This window comes from Zalophus californianus, chromosome 1 (genome assembly GCF_009762305.2).
Source record: "Zalophus californianus isolate mZalCal1 chromosome 1, mZalCal1.pri.v2, whole genome shotgun sequence".
NCBI classification, from domain to species: domain Eukaryota; kingdom Metazoa; phylum Chordata; class Mammalia; order Carnivora; family Otariidae; genus Zalophus; species Zalophus californianus.
The window spans coordinates 58,202,742-58,212,934 of record NC_045595.1 but is presented as its reverse complement, the minus strand read 5'-3'; positions in this window follow the sequence as shown (position 1 = coordinate 58,212,934).

Genomic DNA, 10,193 nt, shown 5'->3' with positions numbered 1-10,193 from the left:
AGTCACACGCTGGGTGGCCCACAATTTTTTTTTTTTAAGATTATTTGAGAGAGTGCATGAGGAAGGGGGAGGGATAGAGGGAGAGGGAGAAGCAAACTCCCCACCAAGCAGGGAGCAGGGAGCCCCAGATGGACGTGGGACTGGATCCCAGGACCCCTGAGATCATGACCTGAGCCAAAGGCAGATGCTTAACCAACTGAGCCCCCCCAGGCACCGACCACACTTAGGTCCAACTTGCCTGCAAATCAGAGATTCCCATGACCCTGTCCTCAGGTTTGATAATTTGCTGTAACAGCTCACAGAGCCCAGGGCAGCAGCTGACTTGCTATGACCGACTTACTATGTACTGGGGTGCAAATGATCAGTCGGATGGGGAGAGAGACATAGGGCAGGTCCCAAAGTGTACTGTGTGCAGGAGCTTCTGTCCCTGTGGAGTCTGGGGTGCGCCACCCTCCTGGCATGTGGCTGTGTTCACCAACCCAGAAGATCCTTGAACCCTTTCAGTTAGGGGTTTTTCTGGAGGCTTCATTACATAGGCATGAGGATTAAATCATTGGCCATTAGTGATTAACTCAACCTCTAGCCTTACCCTCCCCAGAGGTCAGGGGCTGGGGCTGAAAGTTCTGATCCTTTCATTCCAGGGTTGGTTCCCATGGCAACCAGCCCTCATCCCTTAGGGGTTTTCCAAAAGTCACGTCTTTAAGCTCTGGTGTAGTTGAAAGGGCTTGTTAGGAATAAGGAAAGATACTCTCTTCACCTTTGTTACTTGGAGCTTCAGGAGCCAAGATAAAACCAAGAAAATAGAACAAAAGATGCTCCTATCCTCTTATCACTTAGGAAATTACAGACGTTAGGAGCTCTGACCAGGAGCCCGGGGGGAAGACAAAATACATATACTACACATTGTCCTATTCTTTAGAAACCAAGATGAGAGATCTGATTTTTTTTCATTGAGACATAATTGACATATAACCTTCTATTAGTTTCAAATGTACAGTGTAATGATTTGATCTTTGTACATGTTGCAAAGTGATCACAGTAAGTCTAGTTAACATCCATCACCCCACATAGCTACAGATATTTTTCTTGTGATGAGAAATTTTAATGACTTTCTTACCCTTAACAACATTAAAATGTACCATCCAGCACTGTTAACTGTAGTCACCATGCTGTGTACTGTATATTTTTACAACGCTACCCGACAGTATCACACAGACCTAATAAGGGCTTGAGTCTGACTGCAGGAGCCAGCCCTTGAGGGGTGGTAAGCAGGGGAGTAGCAGGGTTTGGCGTGTTTTACAGGAGCTCCTGGCCCCTGTCGACTGCAGGAAGAAAGGAGGAAGAGGGGAGTAAAAGGCTCTGGTGCCGCCTGCAGATGGCAGTGGTCTGAACTAGGGGGCGGGGGAAGGTGGATGCAGTTTAGATGGATGTTGCAATTTCAGCAAAATTCAGTGATGGATAAGAAGTGGGAGAAAAGAAGAAACTGTGGATAATGATAACCAGGTTTCTAGCTTGAGAAACAAGTTGAGGTTTAGTGGGGGGGAACCAGGAGCTTCACTGTGGGTGTATTGGCTGGAAATGCCTTGTAGACATTAAGTAGCAGTGGAACTTTGCAGGCAGATTTGAGCCTGGACTGCTGATAAAGAGTTTCGGGCATGAGCTATACTCATCTGACAGCCGTCATGGTGGGCTGGGTGTAATCATCCAGCAGAGTGCAATGAGAAATGAGCACTGAAGGAGACTTGAGGGCCCATTATCTGAACCAGCAAAGGACACTTAGGAGTGGGCAGAAGGCGGGAGGAAAATGAAGGGAGGGGTGCTTATGGAAGCCCGAAGAAAACAATTCAGAAAGGTTGAGGTCAGTTGGGGCCAACATAGCTGTAAGTTCAGGTAAAATGACAAGCCTGTCCACCGTACTAAGTTTCATTGCTTCTAAGATGCCATCTACTATAAAAATCACCATTATTTTATGTGCTGCTAAGACAAAAATGCTAACATTTAGAATGATTAGATGCCATCAACCATAACACATCCCAGCTTAGAGATGCTGGGGAATTGTTTCAGATACGCATCTTAAGTGGAAGTGGGGTATTTGTGGTAACATGGAGGCTGGTGGTGACCTTGATGAGCACTGTTCATAGAATAAGGGGGAAGTAAGTGGTAAGGCAATAGAAGTTGCATATCTAGAAAAGTCTTGAAGTTTGGCTTTGAAGGGGCAGCAGGGAAATGGGCAGCTGTCAAGGTGTATAGGATTAAGGGAGTTGATGTATTTTAGAACTGGATAATCAAAACTTGTACTCATGCAATAAGAGTTTAATGGATTAATCTGAAAGAAAACTGAGTGAAAAAGTAAGATGTCAAAGGATGTGATCCCAAATACGTAAAATTTAAAAGTATACTGATACTACATACTGTTAGTGTGTGTGCATGTGTTAAAGATAATACAAAGCAGGGGTTCCTGGGTGGCTCACTCCGTTAAGTGTCCGAGCCGAAATCATGATCTCAGAGTCATGAGATGGAGACCCATGTTGGGCTCTATGCTCAGCATGGAGTCTGAGATTCTCTCCGCCTGCCCCTTCCCTCTCCCTTGATCACGCACGCTCTCTCTCTCAAAAAAAAAAAAAATAATACAAAGTGTACGCTTATGTTCTTGTGTTTTTTTACATAACAGGTTTATTGAGATAAAATTTATATACCATATGATTTAAAATGTACAGTCCAATGGTGTTAACATATTTAGAGTTGTACAACCATCATCACAATCAATTTTAGAACATACTCATCACCTCCCCAAAACCCATACCTGTTAACAGTCAACTCCCCTCCCGTTCACTCCCCTCCCCAGCCCTAGGCAAACACTAATCCACTTTCTGTCTCTATGATATGCCTATTCTGGACATTTCATATAAATGGAATCTTAACAATACACGGTATTGTGATGGGCTGTTTCCACTGAGCATAATGTTCTTAAGTTCTATCCCTATAGTAGCCTGTATGAGCACTTCATTCCTTTTCATGGCTGAATAACATTCCATTGGATGGATACACCACATTTTAGTACCTACTCATTGGTTGATGAGCATTTGGGTTGCTTATGATTCTTATGAGTCATGCAACCATGAACATTCCTATAACAAGTTTTTGTATGGACATATGTTTTCTGTTCTCTGGGATCTGTACCTAGGACTGGAATTGCTGGGTCGTTAGCAACTCTAGGTTTTAAACTTGTGAGGAGCCACCAGCCTGTTTTCCAAACAGCTGCATCATTTTGCATTCCCATCACTAGGGCATAAGGGTTTTGATTTCTCCACATCCTGCCTAACACAAGCTTTCTTTTTTTATTTTAGTCGTCTCAGTACAGGTGGAATACTTTCTTGTTGTGATCCAGATTTGCATTTTCCTGAGGCTAATGAGGTTAAGCATCTTTTTCTGTGCTTATTGGCCATTGGTATATCTCCTTTGGAGAAACACCTATTCAGATTTTTGCCCATTTTTAATTGGCTTGTCTCTTTATTAATAAATTATAAGAGTTCTTTATGTATTCTAAACACAAGTCCCTTATCAGATTTATGACTTGGTTCCAAATGTTTTTTTCCCATTCTGTGGGTTGTTTTCACTTCCTTTTTTTTTTTTTTTTTAAAGATTTTATTTATTTATTTGAGAGAGAGAGAGAAACAGTATGAGAGGGGAGAAGGTCAGAGGGAGAAGCAGGCTCCCCGCTGAGCCGGGAGCCTGATGTGGGACTCGATCCCAGGACTCCGGGATCATGACCTGAGCCGAAGGCAGTTGCTTAACCAACTGAGCCACCCAGGCGCCCTGTTTTCACTTCCTTGATGGTGTCCTTTGAAGCACAGAAGTTTTTAATTTTCTCAATTTCCAATTTTTATATCTTTTGTTGCTTGTGCTTTTGATGTCATCTCAGAAACTATTGCCTAATCCAAGGTCATGAAAATATACCCCTATGTTTTCTTTTAGTAGTTTTAGTTTTAGCTCCTACATTTAGGTCTTTAATCCATTTAGAGTTAAAATTTTTTTAAAGGTTTATTTATTTACTTACTTGACAGATTGACAGCAAGAGAGGGAACACAAGCATGGGGAGAAGCAGACCTCCTGCTGAGCAGGGAGCCCAATGCAGGGCTCGATCCCAGGACCCTGGGATCATGACCCGAGCCGAAGGCAGATGCTTAACGACTGAGCCACCGAGGCACCCCTAGAGTTAATTTTGGTATGTAGTGTGAGGTGTAGGGGTCCAATTTCATTCTTTTGCATGTGGATATCCCTATGTCTCAGCATGATTTTCTGGAGACTGTGTTTTCTCCATTGAATGCTTTGGCACTCTTGTTGAAAATCGATTGACCATAGTCAGGGTTTATTTCTAAGCTCTCAGTTTTTTTCAAGGATGTGTTTATCTTTGTGCCAGTGCCAACTTTGTTTTTCTTTCTCAAGATTGTTTCGGTTATTCTGGACCCTTTGAATTTCCACATGAACTTTAGAATCATCTTGTCAGTTTCTACAAGGAAGCCAGCTGGAATTTTGATGAGGATTGTGTTGAATCTGTAGATTAATTTGGGGATTGCCATTTTAAAGGCTTAGTCTTCTTATCCATGAAAATGGAATGTCTTTCCATTTATTTAGGTCTTTAATGTCTTTCAGTAACATTTGTAGTTTTCATAGTAAGCTTTGTATATTCCTAAGTATTTTATTCTTGATGCTATTGTAAATGGAATTATTTTCTTAATTTCATTGCAATTTGTATTAGTTTTCTATTGCTATTGTAACGAATTACTGCAAACTCAGTGGCTTAAAATAACACACATTTATTATCTCAGTTTGGGAGGTCAGAAGTCTGGCATGGATCCCGCTGAGCTAAAATCATGGTGTCCATAGGTCTATACTCCTTCTAGAGGCTCTGGTGGGAAAATTTATTCCCTTGCCTTTTCTGACTTCTGGAGGCTGCCTGCATTCCTTGGCTCATGGCCCCTTAGTCCACTTTCAAAGCCAGCAATTGCATCACTCTGTGCTAGGCTTCCATCATCACATCTCCTTCTCTGACTTTGACCCTCTTTCTTCCTTCCTCCTTCCTTCCTCCCTCCCTCCCCCCTCTCTCTCTCTCCTTCTCTCTTTTCTTTTCTTTTCTTTCTTTCTTTCTTTCTTTCTTTCTTTCTTTCTTTCTTTCTTTCTTTCTTTCTTTCTTTCTTTCTTTCTTTCTTTCTTTCTTTCTCTTTCTTTCTTTCTTTCTTTCTTTCTTTCTTTCTTTCTTTCTTTCTTTCTTTCTTTCTCTCTCTCTCTCTCTCTCTCTCTCTCTCTCCCTCCCTCCCTCCCTCCCTCCCTCCCTCCCTTCCTTCCTTCCCTTTCTTTCAAGTTTATCTATTTAAGCAATGTCTACACCCAATGTGGGGTTCAAACTCATGACCCCAAGATCAAGAGCCACATACTCTACTAACTGGGCCAGCCAGGCACCCCTCCTTCTTCCCTCTTTCAATTGTAAGAAACCTGTCATTATATTGGGCCCACCTATATAATCCAGGATACTTTCCCATCTCAAGATCCTTAACTTAGTCACATCTGAAAGCCCCCTTTGCCATGTGAGGTAATGCATTCACAGGTTCTGGTGATTAGGATGGGGGACATCTTTGGGGGGCCATTATTCTGCCTACTACACAAGTATATAGAAATACATTTTATTTTGTATATTGATCCTGTATCCTGCTGAATGCATTTATTAGTTCTGATAATTTTTTACTCGATGAATCTTTAGGATTTTCTATACACAAGACTATGTCATCTACAAATGAAGATGGTTTACTTCTTCCTTTCTAATCTGGATGCCTTTTGTTTAATTTTCTTGCCTGATTGGCCAGAACCTCTAGTACAATATTGAATAGAAGTGGCAAGAGTGGACATCTTTGTCTTGTTCCTGATCTTAGCAGAAAAGCATTCAGTCTTTCACCTTTAAGTATGATGTTGCTGGAGGTTTTCATAGGTGTCCTTTATGAGATTGAGAAAGTTCCCTTCTATTCATAGTTTCTTAAGTATTTTTTCTTTTTATCATGACGGGGTGTTGAATTATGTCAAATACTTTTTATGCACCTATTGAGATGATCATGTGGGTTTTGGCCCTTATGCTATTGATATGGTGTATTGCATTAGTTTATTTTCAGATGATTTTCAGATTTTGAATTACCCTGCATTCCTGGGATATATCTCAGTTGGTCACAGTGTAAAATTATTCTTATCTGTTGCTGGATTTGGTTTCCTAGTACTTTGAATATTTGTGCATCTATAATCACAAGAGATATTGGTCTGTAGTTTTTGGTTTTGTTTTTTTCATATCTGTGCCTGGTTTTGGTATCAGAGTAATATTGGCCTCATGAGCTGACAAGTATTTCCTCCTTTTCTTTTTTTGGAAGAGTTTGTGAAAAATTGGTATTGATTCTTCTTTAAATGCCTGGTGTTTATTTTTACGTAGTTGTAAAACTCAATCACTTCATTTGTGCATTTTATGATTGATTAATATATTTCCCATATTACTTACCATTACTTAAACTAGCTTTTAAAGATTATTACATTCAGTTCTTCAGTCTAACTGATATGATGATATGAAATATGGATCTAACTTCATGTTTTCAAGTATAATTGACACAACACCATTTACTGAGTGAGTAGCTATTCCCCACTACTTTGAAAAGCTTTCTTTTTTTTTTTTTAAAGATTTTATTTATTTATTTGACAGAGAGAGACACAGCGAGAGAGGGAACACAAACAGGGGGAGTGTGAGGGAGAAGCAGGCTTCCTGCGGAGCAGGGAGCCCAATGCGGGGCTCGATCCCAGGACTCTGGGATCACGACCTGAGCCGAAGGCAGACACTTAACGACTGAGCCACCCAGGTGCCCCAAAAAGCTTTCTTTATCATAAATTTCCATGTGTACTGAGGTTTGTTTTTGACCTCTCTGTTTTATCTCATTGATTTATGCATCTATTTTGCTTTTAATACCACACTATTTTAATTTCTATATTTTATACTATGTATTGTTAATAATTTCCTTGGCTCTTCTTGGATGTTTTCTGTTCTAGATGAATTTTAAAATCATCTTGTCAAATTCCATAAAAGAGTATCTTAAAATTTTTTTGTTGGCATTGCATCAAATTTTATTAATCTGACATCTTTACAGTATTGAATCATCCTATCCAGGGACAAGATACATTTTTGCCTTTGTGCTGGTATTATATGAAGCTCTAGCATTTTTTCCATTTTGTTCTCATACACCTAGTTTTGTTTATTCTTGGCTTGTTGTTGTGAATGGGATCTTTCCTCCTCCTATTTTTCTAACTGGTTATTGATGATACATATAAAGTTATTGATTTCTGTACATATCTTGTATCCAGAAATCTTGCTGAACTCTTTTTTTTTAATTATTTATTTGTTAGAGAGAGAGAGTGGGGGAGGGGCAGAGGGAGAGAATCCCCAAGCAGACGCCCTGCCAAGTGCAGAGCTTGACATGGGACTCAAACCCATGAACCATGATATCATGACCTGAGCTGAAACCAAGAGTTGGACACTCAAACAGCTGAGCCACCCAGGCACCCATTGCTGAACTCTTATTAAATGTTTTCAATTAGTGTTTATGTTGATTGTCTTGCATTTTCTCAGTATACTTGCAAATAATTAGTTTTACCAAATTTTCCCCAATATTTTTAATCCATTTCCTTTATCATGCTTTATTGCATTGTCTCTTACTTACAAATACTCAATATTTGTGTTAGTAATGATTATCCTTTCCTTATTCCTCGCTTAAATGGGAATGCCTCTGATGTTTCTTCATTAAGTTTGGTGATTGCTGTAGGTTTCTGGGAGATATCCTTTTTGAATGAAAGAAGTTTCCTTCTATTTTTTGTTTACTTCTTAAGTTTTTGTTTGTTCCTTTTAAAAGGAGTAGGTTTTAAGTCTCATCACATGCCCCTTTTGGGGGCATCTCTTGAGATTTTTTTTCTTGACTCTTAATGCAGAGAACTATATTAGTGACTTTTGCTAATACTCAACCAATCTTATGTCCCTGGGTTAAGCCCTATTTAATCATAATATATTTTTAGTACATTGCTGCAATCAACTTGCTCATATTTTCTTTATGCAAGTTGCATCTGTGTTAAGGAAGGTTGGCTTAGGGTTTTTTTCTATTTGTATTATTCTTAGTTGGTTTTGGCATTGGGGTTACACAAACCTCATAAAGTGAACTGGGACACTTTCTAACTTTGCTTTGTAAGAGTTTATACATTGAAGGTTTGACAGAATACACTCATTCCAAAAGGGGCTTATGTCTTTTTTAATGGTTGATTTTTTACTGTCTTTTAATTTTCTCCACTGTTATTTGTTTAGCTTTTCCACTATTTGAATCAATTTCAGTAATTTGATCCTTAAAGGTATTCAATTACACTTTAAGTTAAATATCAAGTTTTGCTTATAATTTTGAAATCTTATTTCTAATTTTGTTCCCTTTTTCATTCTTAATGGTATTTACTTATGTCTTCTCTTTTTTATCTTATACTAAAGCTTTGACTGTTTTATTTATCTTTTCAAATAACAGGCTTTTAGCAATCAGTTCTACTGGGTTTCTGTTGTTATTTTAACAACAATAAAAATTTATTGATCCCTGTGTGTGGAGTGTGTGTTTTTGTGTAGTTTAAAGCTTCTTAAATTGAATTCTTAGTTCATTTACATTTAGTACATTTACATTTAACCTGTGTTTTTTTTCCCCTAACAAATGCATTTACAGCTATAAAACCTCTGTGAATTGTTGGCTATATCCTATGGATTTTGATGTGCAATGTTCTCACATCATCATTAATTTCTAAATAGACTAAAATTTATATTGTGATTTACTCTTTAACCTAAGATTATTTAGACAGGTATGCATTTTGGGTTGTGGTTCCCTCCATCAGTTAAATCTCACTTGCTTTTTATCTTCCAAGCATTTCTTCCTCATTTTAGACCACCAATTGATCCCATCTTGTTTTCTAGTGCTGTTTTGGACTTAGGTGTATATATTTATCTTTCCTATCATTTCTAGGAATCAAGAGCAAGAGGGGAAAGCAGGAACATGTATTCAGTGTACCAGCAGCATGATTTCACATCCCTCAGTTTTTTTCTTTCCTTTTTTTTTTTTTTTTTTTTTTTAAGGTGGAGGTTCTGGATCACATTCGTATCTAATGAAAATGATTCAGAGAAAGAAAAACTGACACTGTCAGAAAAGGGATACCTTAATATGGAAGTCCTTGAAGAGGAGATAAAGAATACAATGATGGAGGAGACTGGCCAGTGATAAAGAGGGGATGTTTCCTTCATTGTAACAGAGGAAAGAAGGAGATAGATGACAGGTCTAGATGCACCCTAGTTTTCTCTTTTCCAAGTTAGATACTCCCAGTTTTAACAGTTGGTTTTCATGACATCTTTCTGGATTTCTCTTCTGCTACTTGGTTCTTCCTAAAAACAAAAAGGTTATTATAAAAATATAATGTTAATGAAGTTCAAACAGTTCAGAATAATAGGACTATTAACTTCCTTGTTCTGGATAATGTACTCATTTTAAATCCAAAATTGCTTTACACTTTGTAGCCATTACCTATTTGTGGGCTTTTTGTATAAACTGCTTTTTTTAAAAAATATTTTATTTATTTATTTGACAGTGAGAGGGGGAAAGAGAGAGAGCGTGCACAAGCAGGGGGAACGGCAGGCAGAGGGAGAGAGAGAGGGAAAGGGAGAAGCAGGCTCCCCTGCTGAGCAGAGAGCCTGACATGGGGCTCAATCCCAGGACCCTGGGATCATGACCTGAGCCAAAGGCAGATGTTTAACTGACTGAGCCACCCAGGCACCCCTGTATGAACTGTTATAAATTAGGTCTCCTTTAACTTGTACTTGCATAGAAAATAGCACCCCAAAACACAGTCAACATAATTCAGTCATTCTCCAAGTTCTGTTGGTTGCCTCTGGAGTGTTTTCTCAAATCTGCTATGCCAGCCCTAAGTCAGACTTCTACCATCTGCCACTGAGACTACTGCAGCATTCTCTCCACTGGCCATTTTGCTCTTCCTCCCTGCTGCCCTCAGAATTCTCTAAAATACATGCCTTCTGTTCCTACAGAAGAAATGGAAGCCCAAACTTATGTTCAAGATCTTTTACTATCAGGTCCTCACCTACT